The sequence below is a fragment of the Caloenas nicobarica genome, chromosome 4 (assembly GCF_036013445.1).
Source record: "Caloenas nicobarica isolate bCalNic1 chromosome 4, bCalNic1.hap1, whole genome shotgun sequence".
Classification (NCBI taxonomy): Eukaryota; Metazoa; Chordata; class Aves; order Columbiformes; family Columbidae; genus Caloenas; species Caloenas nicobarica.
The window spans coordinates 56758556-56772921 of NC_088248.1; positions in this window are offsets into that span (position 1 = coordinate 56758556).

Here is a 14366-nt window from a genome sequence, read left to right on the forward strand (position 1 = left end):
TCTTTGCTGTTCACTTTTAAGATTGCTTTATCTTGCCAGAAGAGCAAAAGGCAAATGAGTAATGATGAATGAGCTATGATGTCATACAGAATTAATGACAATTCAGCTGAAAAGTTTAATTAATATGGCACATAAACAGTTTTACCTGTCACTGCAGTTCTGACCTTGCAGTTTCAGGTATAGGGAGATAACTTAAGAAATAGCAACACACAGTCCAGAAGTAAGAAAATTTGTATCCTTGACATGTGACAGAACAGCTATAAGTGTAATTGAAATATATGATGCATTTGGCATTGATGCAGATACCTAATTTTGATGGTGTAGGAGAATGACCGATGTGACATTTTGCTCATTTTCCTCAGCTGGAGCTTGTACGATTTCTCAAGAGTAAATGACCTTAGAGTATTATATAATATAGTCTTGACCCTAACTGTTATGGCAGCTCAGCATGTGAACATGCAGCCAGCAGAACAGCCCCACTAAAAGTTAGCTAATAATTTACAGTGGGACAAAATCAAATGAAAGTTTCAATGATGATGTCTGGTGGCCTTGACATCCTACCTTGGTGTTCCCCCTGCTGTTTCTAACTCATTTTGTTCCTTCTGCCTCTCTCTGTCTTGTGTTTTCCGCACTTTCTTTAATTTGTTATCAGAGAGGTGCCACAATCTTGGGTGATGAGTTCAGCAGTAGGTCCGTTAGAGCTGGCTGGAAGTGGCTGGAAGTGGCTGTGTCCAAACAGTAATGCAGGACAGAAAAGTCATGAAATAATTTTCTACTTTTTAGGTAAATCTACAGAAATTCTTACTTTTTGTTCACAGGAGAGTGTCTTAACTGAAAGCCTATGCCAGATTACATGTCAGCTGATTTCAGTCTCACTTGATGAAGGTGAAATTTTAAAATAACCCTTTCCTCCAATATTCCTTTTGACTATATCTGTTTTATCTCCATAAGGTGGATTTGCTGTTTAATTTTTCTATTCACTGTGTTTCAGTGAGTCTAGAATTAGGACTTTGGCTTTTTTGGATAACTTTAAAACCTAATTTAAAAACAAATGGGTATCTTAAAAATAGGCATTGTAAAGATAGAATAGAAAGCCCCTTTGTAACACCAGTACATTACTTTTTTGCTTAGCAACAATGTTAATGACTATTGCTTCTTTAAGAAGGTTTTTTTATTGTAAAACACGAGTTCTGTGCAATTCTTTTAAATTCTGTTCTAAAAAAAATCCGTATTTTTCAGAAATTATAGTTTGGTTTTGCATGACCTTACTGTTTATCAGAATAACTACCAACAGAAGGTGAGAACTCTTGCAAAGACCATCAGTCACTGTTACCCTCTGTCAGAGTATGTGCCCCAGAATGATGGAGTACACAATACAAAACTGTTGTGTGTTGGTTTTTTGTGTTTTTTTTTTTTTTTTTTAAATTATTATTAACTTCCTGATCTTTAGCATCCATAATTAACTTCTACCAGGGCATATTTTTCAGTCTGCCTTTCTGAGGGCTGTGTTTTAGTAGAGCGGCTTAATTTTGCATGGAGGCCGCTGCAGCCCTTAATTGACCACTTGACAACAGGTACTTTTTTAAAAACATGATTTCATTTAGCTAGCAAGTATTTTTACCTACTGCCATGTTTTTCCTTAACAGATTCCAAATATTTGGGCAAGGATTCTTATATTTAGAATATAAAACAAATATAGAATCACCTAAAACATTGACAGGAAAGTGCTGATTCTTACCAATGGCAAGGTGGCTTTAGGGAAAATTTTGTATTTTTGCAATTACTTTTCTGTGTTGTCATCTATTTGCATATTTGAATATGTTAAGAATAAAAGAAACCAATAATGTTTTGGTTACTCAAATTTGTTAGCCTTCTACAGCCTATATATTATTTCCATTAATTTCAAATGTAACTTGAAATAATATCTAGACCCTGATTTTTATTTTGACCTCCATGCCCTTTTTTGGTAATCTTGAAATCACTTTAAAGGAACATATACGTGGGTTTGAGTGCTGTGTTTTTCCCTTAACCTGTGACATGGATGTTGCTTAATATAATTTTACACCAAAAAATAATTGTCCATTTTTTGTTACAAAAGATAATTTTTAATTGGGAAGAACATTATATGGAAAAATTTGGATTGCATTTGGTAAAGACAGGAATATGTGGATCCTTATTGTGAAAAAATAAACTCAACATTAATAATATCTACAGAAGTTATTACCATTTTTTAGTGTATTTCTTTTTGTAATTATACTCTCTGATCCAAATTTTCATTCCTTAATAAGTAGCTTTTTAATGATACTGAAAACAATTTAAGCCATTTTAAAGACTCAGAGAAGTTCCTTGAAATGTAGTGGTGGATTTTATGTACCTGTTTGTACATAAAAACTGCTTAGTAATAAAATAAGATCATGAATGAAGTGAAATATGAAACAAATGTTCTTGTCCATTGAGATGCAACTCTTTCCACATTATACTGATTAAAGATGAGTCAAATTGTGGGCTTATCAACTGGCTTATCCTGCCATTGTGTTATTGACAAGAAACAGCTGATTAAGCCATTACGTATAATTATGTGCTGGGTTGGAACAAGACTACTCCAGGTCCACTATACTTGCTGGAAACTTATTATCTCGGAAAAGGTTTGTGGTTCTTACTGCCTTGTGCAATCAATTATTTCCTTTTTCTTTTGATTTCTTAATACAAAACACCAAACTAACATCTAGTAATACTGCACATAAAGCATATGCATTCTAATGTGTTTTAACATGCCTATAGAACTCGCTTATGAACCACCAGAAACAACATATTTCAGGATGTGTTTTGCTGTAGAAATAGTGACTGCTGGAGAATAAGCCACTTCTTGCTTTTGCTGTTAGCCATTTCATAATCTTCTCTTTCTCATCAATAAACTGTTCAGCTACCTAAATACATCTACCTAATATCATTTGATGTATCCAAGGATGGTTCAGATGTCCACTTAAAGTTGACAGATGTGACACCGACTACCGATTTTCTTTTGGACCAGCAAATGATGCCAGGTAAAATACGCTAGTAGCAATTACTGTCGAATAAAAACTAGTAACAAATACTTATATTTGAGCAATCAAACCCAGAATGCGATTGCAAGTACAAACTTGTGTTTATTGAAAGGTGAGAGTTGGGGATGTAGGAAGAGAAGAGCATGGGATGGAAGAACAATAATGGACACAAACTCTAAAATTCTAAACCTTTTCTCTCCATGTGCAGAGCACTTATTTATTTACCTGTTCTGCTGTGATATACCTGATCTTGCTTCAGTGATGAGGTACTTCACAGTGAACATTAATTAGAATGATAACTGAAACACAAAAATCTCTGCTTCTGCAACACCACTCTAACCATTAGAGTACTCAGAAGCTTGCTCATGTGCTAACTTTTTCATACATTTCTAAGAAGTATATGTTTATTCCATTGAAAGGTAAATGTTGTTCAAGAAGGATGTGAAGATATAAGTGGTAGAAGGAGAAGGCAGAAGCTCAGAATGTCACATCACTGAGATGGTCTGGATGTATTGAAGCTGCTCCAGATAGTTGCCTAGACAGCCTTAATATTAGCAGCAAAAAATTCAGGCATCTCATGGATTTTTAGCATTTTTTGTATGAATGGATTTAGTATTCAGTATTTTTAAAATGTGGACATTTAAAAGACAAAGTTAATGTCATTTTATTTAAATCTCCAAGCTCTTTTCAATATCAAAGAAATATCTGATATCTTAAAAATTAAAAATAGAAACCTTCAAATGAGATAGTAAAATCAGCATAGAATTTCAGACACATTTGGTCTTTTTACTTATTATGAAACACTTGTTGTCAATTGACTGGTTAAAAGTCTTGAGTTTTTTGAAATCTGTGACTTGCTTTTCTTGATGTGCCACCTCTGACATAATGATAATTTTCACTACATTTAACCTACAACAGTATCTTTGGCCAGTCCTATTTTGTGATGTTATTTTATATTCGTAGTTCTTTAATATTTTCCTCTCAGTGTTCCTGTTTCCTTCTCCATTGCATACTTATACGCTCCCTTTTTTCTCTGACTCCCTCAATATAAACCTTGGGTTTCTTTTTGTTATGTTTTTTCTGGAACAGCAAGCTTGCTAGGCAAATGGAAGAAAACTTCAGAGCTGTAATTTTTGTAATGGCTGTTTGCTTGAGCTTGATGTAGCACAAACAGCTTACTCTAATTGTGCTAGATAAATCACTAGGAAAAGGTTACTGTGGTTCTTAGATTTTATATCAGCTAAGTTGTCCCCTTTGGTGTTTTAATTTAATGAAAGAAGTTAATTGATGTAGAAATAGCTTGACAAGGTACAGGCAGCATAGTTCTTTGGAAAGTCTGAGGCATATCTGAAGTGTGATTTCTCTAACTTCTGAGTCTTAACATGGACTTGATTATAAACCTGGATCTACTGAGACAGAATATAGTGATCATTGTCTTCTAGTGTTCATTGTTTTGGTTTGTGTCTTCATTATTTTGGTGTGTTTCCTCTTGAGACCTTCCCAGAAGTGCAAGTCTCTAAACTACAGTCCCAGTCTTGACATTGTGATGCATGTTACCAGAAATTTCTGCTTGCACAGTGGCGGACTTAAGTCTGTAGAGGTCTGCAGTAGTTTGGTGATATTCCCATGTGAACTGCTTTATGGTACTAGTAGCCAAAGTCTAAGCAAGTGCTTAAATTTATTTGAGAAAAAAATGGCTTTACATCATGCCGTGCATCTCTGTCCTAATTCCTCTACTGTCCTTTGCCTTATCTTTGCTATATTTCTTTGAATGACGTGGTCACTAACTTAGTTATCTTTTTTTATCTGCAGCTCTCACCCTAGCTGTCTGCATATATCTCTAATTATCATGCAACTGAATCTGCTCTTCAGGCCAGTTTATCTGACACTTTTCTAAATTAAGTTTTGGACTAGCAGCTGGAGAACTGAACAAATATCAGTACAGTAAGAATTCTGCCACTGTTCTGTCAGAACTGAAAAAACATCATTATTCTGCACTAGTAGGAAAATTACTTACTGTCCTGGTTTTGTTAAAAACAAGACAAGTTTCTCTTTTAGTGAATTTTCCTTTCAGCTAAAGTCTTCTTAGTAACTGCACTTTTCTAAAGTAGGATATGTTTTGGTAGACATAGCAATGGAATGCAAGGTCGCTGATAAAGATGCACTTCCTGTAAGTGAGAGAGGCAAGGAGGAGCGAACTGAACAGGTGACTAAAACTGACCAACTAAGTATTCCATCCCATTCACGTGATATTTCATATAAAAGTGGGAGATCACGAGGATCTCATCCCTTTTTTCTCTTCTTTGACTATGGCCAACATCTGGGAAGGATCCTGCCTGCCGCCCCTGCAAATCTGAGGCTTAGTGACAGACTGAATCCAGTTCGGTTTGCTGTAGAGTCCAGCCCAGGATTTCTGGGCTTGCTCTGCTGCTGCTGGGGCAGTGCTGAGCTTTGCTGGGGAATTCAAGATTGGTTTTGTATATTTTGTGTTATGTTCTCTATTTTATTAGTAGCATTAGTAAAACATTTTTAATTTTTTCCAACTCTCTCTCTCTGTCCTTCTTTGCCTTCCTATCACCTGTATTTAGTGGAGAGGAGGGGCTAAAGGGGGCTGTTGGGGAGAGGGGGTTAGCAAAGCATCTGCCACGGTTTATTGTCGCCCTGCAATCAAACCTTGACACTTACTCAAGCATTACCTGAATCAGGATGTTCCAGCTCATTGACTCTGCATACACATACGCAGGCACATCACAAGAAGAGCCAGAGGCCACGAATGCATTGCAAAGGGCAAGTTTTATTTTAGTTACCTCTCTACTTGGGGATCTCCGAAGTCGCACCTAAGTTCCCAGGCAGAGGTGACACAAGCGGGGACGCAGGCGCTGGTGAGTTCAGCCCTGCTGGAAGATCGCTGGGCCTGCTGAGCCCGCCTGTATTTCAAGGCTTCAGGCAGGCGCAGCCTCCCGCTCTTGCTCACAACAAAGCAGATCTCAGACATAGTGATAAGGTGCCTAGAGTTTCTGACAGGCCTATGTTTCCTAACACAGAGGTTCTACTCATCAAGCACACAAGGTCAGTAAAACAATTAGTGTGATGTATGTGCTTTTTCTACAGACAGGTGCAAGTCACTTGAGCGTATTTACATTTAACCAACCTCCTCACCAATCTTGCAGTATATTCCCATACAGACTCTCAACTTATTCTACGTTTGAGTGAACTAAGTCCAGTGCATAATTATGCATGCATGTATAAGACTGCCTAAGTGAGGCCTATTCCACCTTCCACATATTACAGTTTTATATTATTTCCTTTTTCATGCCTATTTAAAATGATCATGTAGAAAGTAGTAGCTTTGATAATGCTTAACTTGGTTGTTTTCCCATAATATCAGCTTCTCTCTCTTCTCTTTTTTTTTTTTTTTTAGCAGAAAAGTTACTTAGGAGCTCTTGTATAACGTTTAGCACTGAGGCTCTCTGGAGAATCCTGACTGGCTGGTACTTGACAGAGAAAGTTCTTTGGCAGTACTACATTACATTTATTGTGCAGGAAAAATGAAATGTCACTACTTTGGAATGTAGACATTGATTACTGAAGAAATATACTCATTTACAAGCATTATTTTTCGTTTTAATTTTCTTGGTGTTTGCATAATAGTTCATATGTGCTCATTTAACAGGATTTCAGGGGAGGAGGAGATACAAAGCACAAAGAAATGCTCTCAGAATACAGAAATATAACGTTAATAACTCACTAATTTTAGGAGTGACCAGTGGCAGAATGTTGAATGTAAGGTAAAAGCAGACACAGTAGAAGTGGTCTCCTGTAGTGCTGCACTCTTCCTGTGACCACATTCTAGAAAGAAAGTGGAAGTAAAATCAAAATGAGAGAGAAAAAAAGTGGTGCAAAAAAAGTGTATACCTGCTTCTCAGTTCTGTAAATTAGAATCTCATCTGAATGAAAGGAAAAGATCCACTGCAATCTTTGGGGCTGTAAGTGAAAGATCTTTGTATTTTACAAGAAACTGTATATTTTTAGAAAATAAACACCATTCATTTTTAAAAATAAGCATTGATACTAATGGTTCTAATTTCCTTATACTTTTTGAAATATCAGCATAAATATAAATGATATACAAATAAAATAATACAAAATTAGTAAATATGATTTTTTTTTTCTGTGGCCTTTTCTGCAAATCATCTGCATTGAAGTAGTTAGTACATTAGAGGTTATTCCAGCACTGGATATATGCTTTTACTGAATTCCTTCTGCTTTTCACACAAGAATTAATGGGAGGAGTTGGCCATAGAGAAAGCACAAGAATATGATTCTGTTGATAGGTACTTTGACAACTTTCATAGAAAGGAGCAGTCTGAGATTGTGGATGCTGTTAAAGATATCTCTCTCTACTTTTTTTCTTGTTAAGGAGTGGTAGAATTCAAGATTTTGGTTTTTTGCTTTTGGGAACCAAGAATCCAAGTTATTTCTTTATGGACATCAGTAGAATCCAAAGGCTTCCCCTAGCCATTAGTAAACAAACTTCAGTAATGTTTACTGGGCTGGAGGGAGAAGATTATAACTTCACAAGAATAAAAATCTGCAAGTCTCACATAAAGCAATATGTTCCTATTCAGATAATTTGCATAATTCAGCTACTTGTATTAGCCTTGGAATTACAACGTTTTACATTTCTGTCATGAAGAGTGGAAGATTTTCATCCTTTTTTAATTTAAAAATAAATGCATGTGTTTTTTCTTTGGTTTCAGATTTCAGGTGGGATTTTAGGCTGCAGTTTGTTGCAGTTTGTTACTGTGTGTACATGCAAGTTCATTGGTCTATGAAAAGATACACACTGAGGGGACTGCTGTTTCAAAATAAATTTCCTCATTAGTCACATGCTGTTCAAGCTAGTAGTGAAAACACCGGTGTTAGGAACGCTGCTGTAAAGTAAGTGCTACAAACTGGAGTGTATTTATCCTTCAAACACAAACACAGCTATCCTTCTTCATGGTGATTTCAAAAAGTTTAACTTCATAATTTGTCTATGAGGAAATAAAAATTGACACGTAAAGAAAGAAAAGTATTTAAATTTAAAAAGAAGCAGCCACATGGTAGGACAGTTGGGAGACTTGACTTAAATTTAGAAGTGCCTTGTAAATTATTCTTTCTATTTTCATTAGTACAAGGATGGAAGGAGTGAATACATTCCAGATATTCAGTAATTTTATCTGTAGCATGGAATAAAATAAGGACATGTTTTCCCTATCTCTGGGCCATTATAGGAATAGGTGATACTATGACTTTCCTTCACTGATACTGATAGTCATGTTTTTCTCAAGTACAGGTTCTTTTTAAAGAAAAAAACCCATCTTCCTAGAAGGTAATTTTTGTCATAATTCTTTACGCCTCATTTCAGCAAATGAGCTATGTGAATGACTTAAACAAGCAATATATTATGAATTCACAGCTCAGAAATCAGTGAAATTTCAGTAACTTGAAGATAATGTTATAATGAACGTACTGTATACTGCTGACTGTGGTTGTCCAAAGTAGTTTATAAGGAATTTAAAGCAACTTGTGGTATGAAAGACTTACATATTAAGCACTGAGAAGTACTTCCAAATTATCTGCTCTATCAGAATTAATGACCAACATTGCAATATGACAAAGTAAGTAGTACCTACAATTACAAATTATCAGCAATTAAATATTCCCTTAAGCAGATACATTTTTAAGGGAGTTTACAACCTTTCATGCTGTAGATTACTGGTGGATCAGTGCAGTAATCAAATTGAGGTCAAAGTTAGATAAATAAATTTGAGGTTCATGTAAATATAATAGATAATTAGACTGACTTAGATAGTTTTGTCATCAGAGGGCAACATCATTAAAGTATGCTAACATTAATGTTGGTATCCGTAAGATCCAAAAAGCAAAGCAAAATTACTCAAGCTGGAAACAATTACATTATAGCCTGGATTCAGGAAACTGTTCCCTATGAGTGTTAGCTCAAAAATGTATTCCTAAATCTCACTGGTATTTTCTTCTTTGGTAGTTTTTCATCCCTCTGCCACAAAAACACAGTTGCTTTCTGCGGGCTTAATCAAAACGGAGTTCAATTAGGCAGGTGGGACACTGTGATGAGAATTTAGGCTTCACTTTTGAGAGGATACATTAAAATCCCTATTTATCAAGTACATCACTGAAACAGGGAAAGAAGAAAAAAAAGCTTCCCTTCCTTAAATAGAATTAGAATCATAGGATATTGTGAGTTGGAAGGGACCCACAAGGATTCAGTCTAACTCATGGCTTCACACAGGGCAACCTAAAAGTCAAACCATATATCTAAGAGATTTGTCCAAATGCTTCTGAAACACTGACAGGTTTGGGGCCTTGACTTCTTCCATGGGGAGCTTTCCAATTCTTGATCACCCTCTCAGTAAAGAATAGTTTTCTAAAATCCAATCTAAACTTCCCCTGATGCAACTTTAAACCATTTTAAACTCTGGACAGCAGATAGAGATCAGCACCCCCTCATGAGGAAACTGTAGACAGTAATGAGTTCACCCCTCAGTCTCCTCTTGTAAGCTGAACAAACCTAATATCCTCAGCTGCTTCCCATAAGTCATGCCCTCCTTTCACCATCCTTGTTGCCTTTCCTTGGATATATTTTTAGGAGTGACAGGCAAGAGAATCTTTGTCAGAAACTTTCAGTTATATTTTTTTTCAAAGTGGAAGCGAAATTCCCAAAGAAGACCAGTGTTTTTAAGGTATCTTTTAAATATTTTCAGGTAGAAATTATATACTGGGATAGCATAGTTTTCTATGACCCAATACTTGCTATAAGCATTCCCAGTTTCTTATTGGAAAATAAGAGAAATTGAGTCTTTCAATACTGCTGTTTAATACCACCAGTGCACACTGAGGACCAACCAACTGGAAAACAGCTTTGTAGAGAAGCTGGAGTCCTGGTGAACAACAAGCTGATGACAAGTCAGCAAAGCATCCTCATGGAAAGGAAAGCAAGAGCCTGATGGGCTGTGTCAGGCAGATGTTGCCAGCCCATCAAGGATGTAATCCTTCCTGTCTGCTCAGCACAGGTGAGCCCAGCTCTGCAGTTCTGTGTGTTCAAATTTTAGTTTGAAGACTGTCATGAGTGTCCTAAGTAAATTAAAGGTAAATAAACCTTTTTTTTTGAGTCAAGATGAGGAGACTTGGATTAGAAAAGAATATCTGAATCATCCCTGAAAGAAACTGATTAAAAGAGTGTGTGTTGATCCAGGAAGTTAATTAGTACAATCTAAAACAAGATCTGCACAATGACCAAATGTCTGATAAAGTGAGTAAGGAAAGCATCTAGGGCAAGTCAGCAGATTATTGGGAAGGAGATTTGGCTTGGTATAAGATTTGGCAAAAAAAACCCAGGCATGATTTACTTTAATTTTACATATTTCTTTTGGAAACATTTCTGACAATACTGTTTGTTTCACCAGTAGTAAGTTAACATTTTAACATGCATTTTACCTTATCTTGGTTAAAGTTAAGGGCAATTTCTAGCAATTACTAAATCATAATGCATTTTTCATGTAACCATTTGATAGATGTACTGCAGCCCTGATTTCTCAGCACATTCTCCACTGAGTGTGTTTCAAAGGAATTGTATGGTCCACTTGAAAGCAGCAGAAGTGCTTTGCAGTAAACAATGAATATTAGAAAGTTGTGGGTACACGTGTGACCCTAAGGCAAAGAAATTTGTAAAGGCTTTTGGGCAACCTGAGAGCTATCAGCATTACCCTCCACGTGTTATGCAGGGTCTTAATAATCTCATCACCAAAGTTATGTAAACAGTGGGAGCACCCTCTTCAGGTGATATATATGATCATCTAAGGAAAAATTATCACAGGGTGCAAGTTTATTACTGTTACCTAGCACAATTTTTCATCATATTTAGGAAAACAAAACAAGCAAACAAAACCCAAACTCCATTTCTTCTGAGGCTCAGACTAGAATCTGATTTTATGCTCTCCATTACCATAATAAATGATTAAAAAGAAATTCAGAGGGTATTTGCTTTCCTTAACAGCTGACTAGAATAAGCAATAATGTCTGTTTAAAGGGCCTTTCTTATTAGCGAAGTCTTATAGAAGAGAAACACCAAAACAAGCATCTGATTCTGGTTTGGTTTTCTGTTGCTTTGTTACAGTTCTTCCTATAGTTGAAAAGGATTGAATGTTCTTCCTAATACTTCATGCTTAGGAATTCTTTATTAAGCCCATTTCTTTGTTTTGAGCTGCTTGTTATTCTTTGAAGTTATGTCTCCTCAGGCTCTTCAATATTTTCTGTTGATTCTTCTCACTTTAATTTAATTACTTCTTTTTCAGAGACTTTGCAGAATTAGAAAGTATTCTCTGTATATACATGCTATACTGCATTACATTTCTTACTTGACCTTTATTAAAAGATGAGCAAAAGTATCTTGAAATAGATTGAAACATTGGATCTATGATTTCTTTAAAAATCTCATTAAAAATGAATGTTCTTTTTGAAGTAGGGTTGCTGTTGCATGCAGGAGCTATGAATAAAATCAATAGCAAACAGAAGATTTAGTCATAATATAACAAATGGGAATTCTTGTAGTGGTATGTGATCTCTGAAAGTGAAACAAAATGAGGCGGGGTGAAGGGGCTTGAAAAATTCACTTAGAGATATTACAGGAATTCTATAATGGGTCCTTCTTCACAAAGCAAACTACACATCGGTCAAAATTTTGATTGTTATAGCATCAGTCAAGTGAATCATTTCATTTTGCTATCTCTTTCACAACCAGGCACGTTGTCAGACCTTATAGAGATAAAAACTGAAGCAGTTGTAAAATTTTGGCATGATACAATAAAAACAGGGAAATCTCCATTTAGAAGGTCAATTTTCTGTTCCTTTTTTTCGTGATCATTCAGAAAACAACAGTCCAGTCTACTCTCACACAAGTAAAAATTTACTTAAATCTCTCCTACTAACTTCATTTGATAATCGGGGGAGTTGTTATTCATACAGGAAGACCCTTTAAATATGAAAAAAAAGGCATGATTTTTAGTAAAATCTAATGTTTTGGCAAGTTCAGGAATTAAAAACAGTGGTAATAATAGATTGTTTTCTGTTTAGGTAGGCAAACCTAAAATACTCTTATTTTTCTTTTATTTGAAACATTAGGCAATTTGACCATTAATTAATGCTTTTTCTCCCTTGCAAATAATCCCAAAGGAGCAAAAGTGTGCACTTAAATGATTGGCTCCTGAGAGAATGTTGTCCAAGAGTTAGCAGTGAGAATACAAACCCTTACTCCCTGAATACTGATAAAAGTGTGGGTTTCTGGCTCTAGTCACAGTAAATTAATGTCATTCAGTTAAGTTAGTTAGGCAACGTGGATTAAAAAAAAAAAAAAAGAGAGTGGATGCAATGCAGCTATAGTAAGGTGAGCGTATGGTGTCATTTTAGGTGTCTTCTGACCTTCAGCTGCTGCTGAAGAGTGTGTTTCTCTGATAGAAGGGTCATACCTGCCAGCCCCATGCAGATATTTCAGACATAGTAAGACGTCTAAAATGTTTCTTCATGCTTGGGTTTGGCAAATGAATCACTCCTCATTTTTTTCCAGTACTGACATTTGTTTGTGGCTGAATTTGAACTCTGAACAGATTATTCTCATGGAAAGAAGAAAGCATACTGACAGTTGACATTCATGTTACTGTTGCTCACCTAGATTCACAGTGAAGGATACTGACTCATCCCTTACTCAGAGCAAGGTCTCTGTCATAATTAAGGGCTTAAGAACCTTATGAACTCAATCGTTTATATCCTTGAAAAATCTTATTCCGATGACACCTAACTCTTAAATTGTAAAGCATGTTTGTATAATAAGATATTCCAAGAATCGTATGTTGTACTCAGCTAATATCTGCTTCTGGAAACTGAACTTCCTTTGTTTTTAAAGTCATGGAGTCCTTTCTCTTTAAAGGCATAAACATCCTGTGAGGGTATGACTATGCTCACATAATTCTGTGTCTGATTAGAACTTCTAGACAATTAGTTATAGAAGGCTGTTTAGAAGATTGTAGATGTTTGTTGATGTTGAGGTTTGAGCTGGCAGGCAGCTAAACACCACACAGTCATTTGCTCACTCCTGGCCCTTCAGTGGAATGGGGAGAGACTAGGGAAAAAAGGTAAAACTTGTGGATTGAGATAAAGATGGTTTAACAGGACAGAAAAGTAAAGGAAAATAATGATAAAAGAATATACAAAACAAGTGATGCACATTTCAATCGCTCACTACTTGCTGACTGATGTCCAGCCTGTGCCTGAGGACCAGGCCCCCAGCCAGCTTTCCCCCTAGCTTATATACTGAGCATGATGTCATATGGTATGGAATAACCCTTTGGTCAATTGGGGTCACCTGTCCCAGCTGTGTTCCCTCCCAACTTCTTGTGCATCCCCAGGCTACTTGCTGGTGGGGTGGTGTGAGAAGCAGAAAAGTCCTTGACTCTGTGCAAGCACTGTTCAACGTCAACTAAAACATGGGTGTGTTATCAATATTATTCTCATCCTAAATCCAAAACGCAGCACTGTATCAGCTACTAGGAAGAAAACTAACTATGCAGGCCAAAACCAGTACAATTAACAATTCATAAGCACCTATTATTGTGGCTTACCTCTTGTATTGCAGGTATTGTTCCCAAAAATATAGTTCACAGACTGCCAGTTAATTACGTGTAATTAAAAAGTCAATAAACTGCTTGAGTCCTGATTTGGTTTAGACTACAGGAATTAAACATTTTTTCCCTGCAACGAAAGCTAACTCATATTGTAGATATATGTATGTATATATATACTCAAATTCTAAGTGAAATGGGAATCACAGGTTGCTTAGGCCATTTCTTAATTTCTTTGTTAAGATCTATCTCTTAATTTGGGTTTGCAAACTCCATTATTCAAGAAGGTATATGGGTGCTAAGTGCATCAATACTAAAAACTGTAACATCTACATACTTTTAAACTTTGAGCTTGTGCTAACTGGAGTCTAGACTACATGCTCTCTACAAAGTATGCTGCCATGTAAGACCTTATGTCTCATTAAAGTCAATATGCATAACTTTGGTAACTACATGGACTGTAGTTGGTATGCAACTGATGTGCAGCTATCGAGAGTACATTTAATCTTTTATTTCTTGTTCATCACAACACGAGAAAACAAACAAAACCTCCAAAATCCATTACAGCTAACATTTGTGTTCTCCTTGGGATGCTTCAATTTACTGATTAATAATGAACCAAATCAAT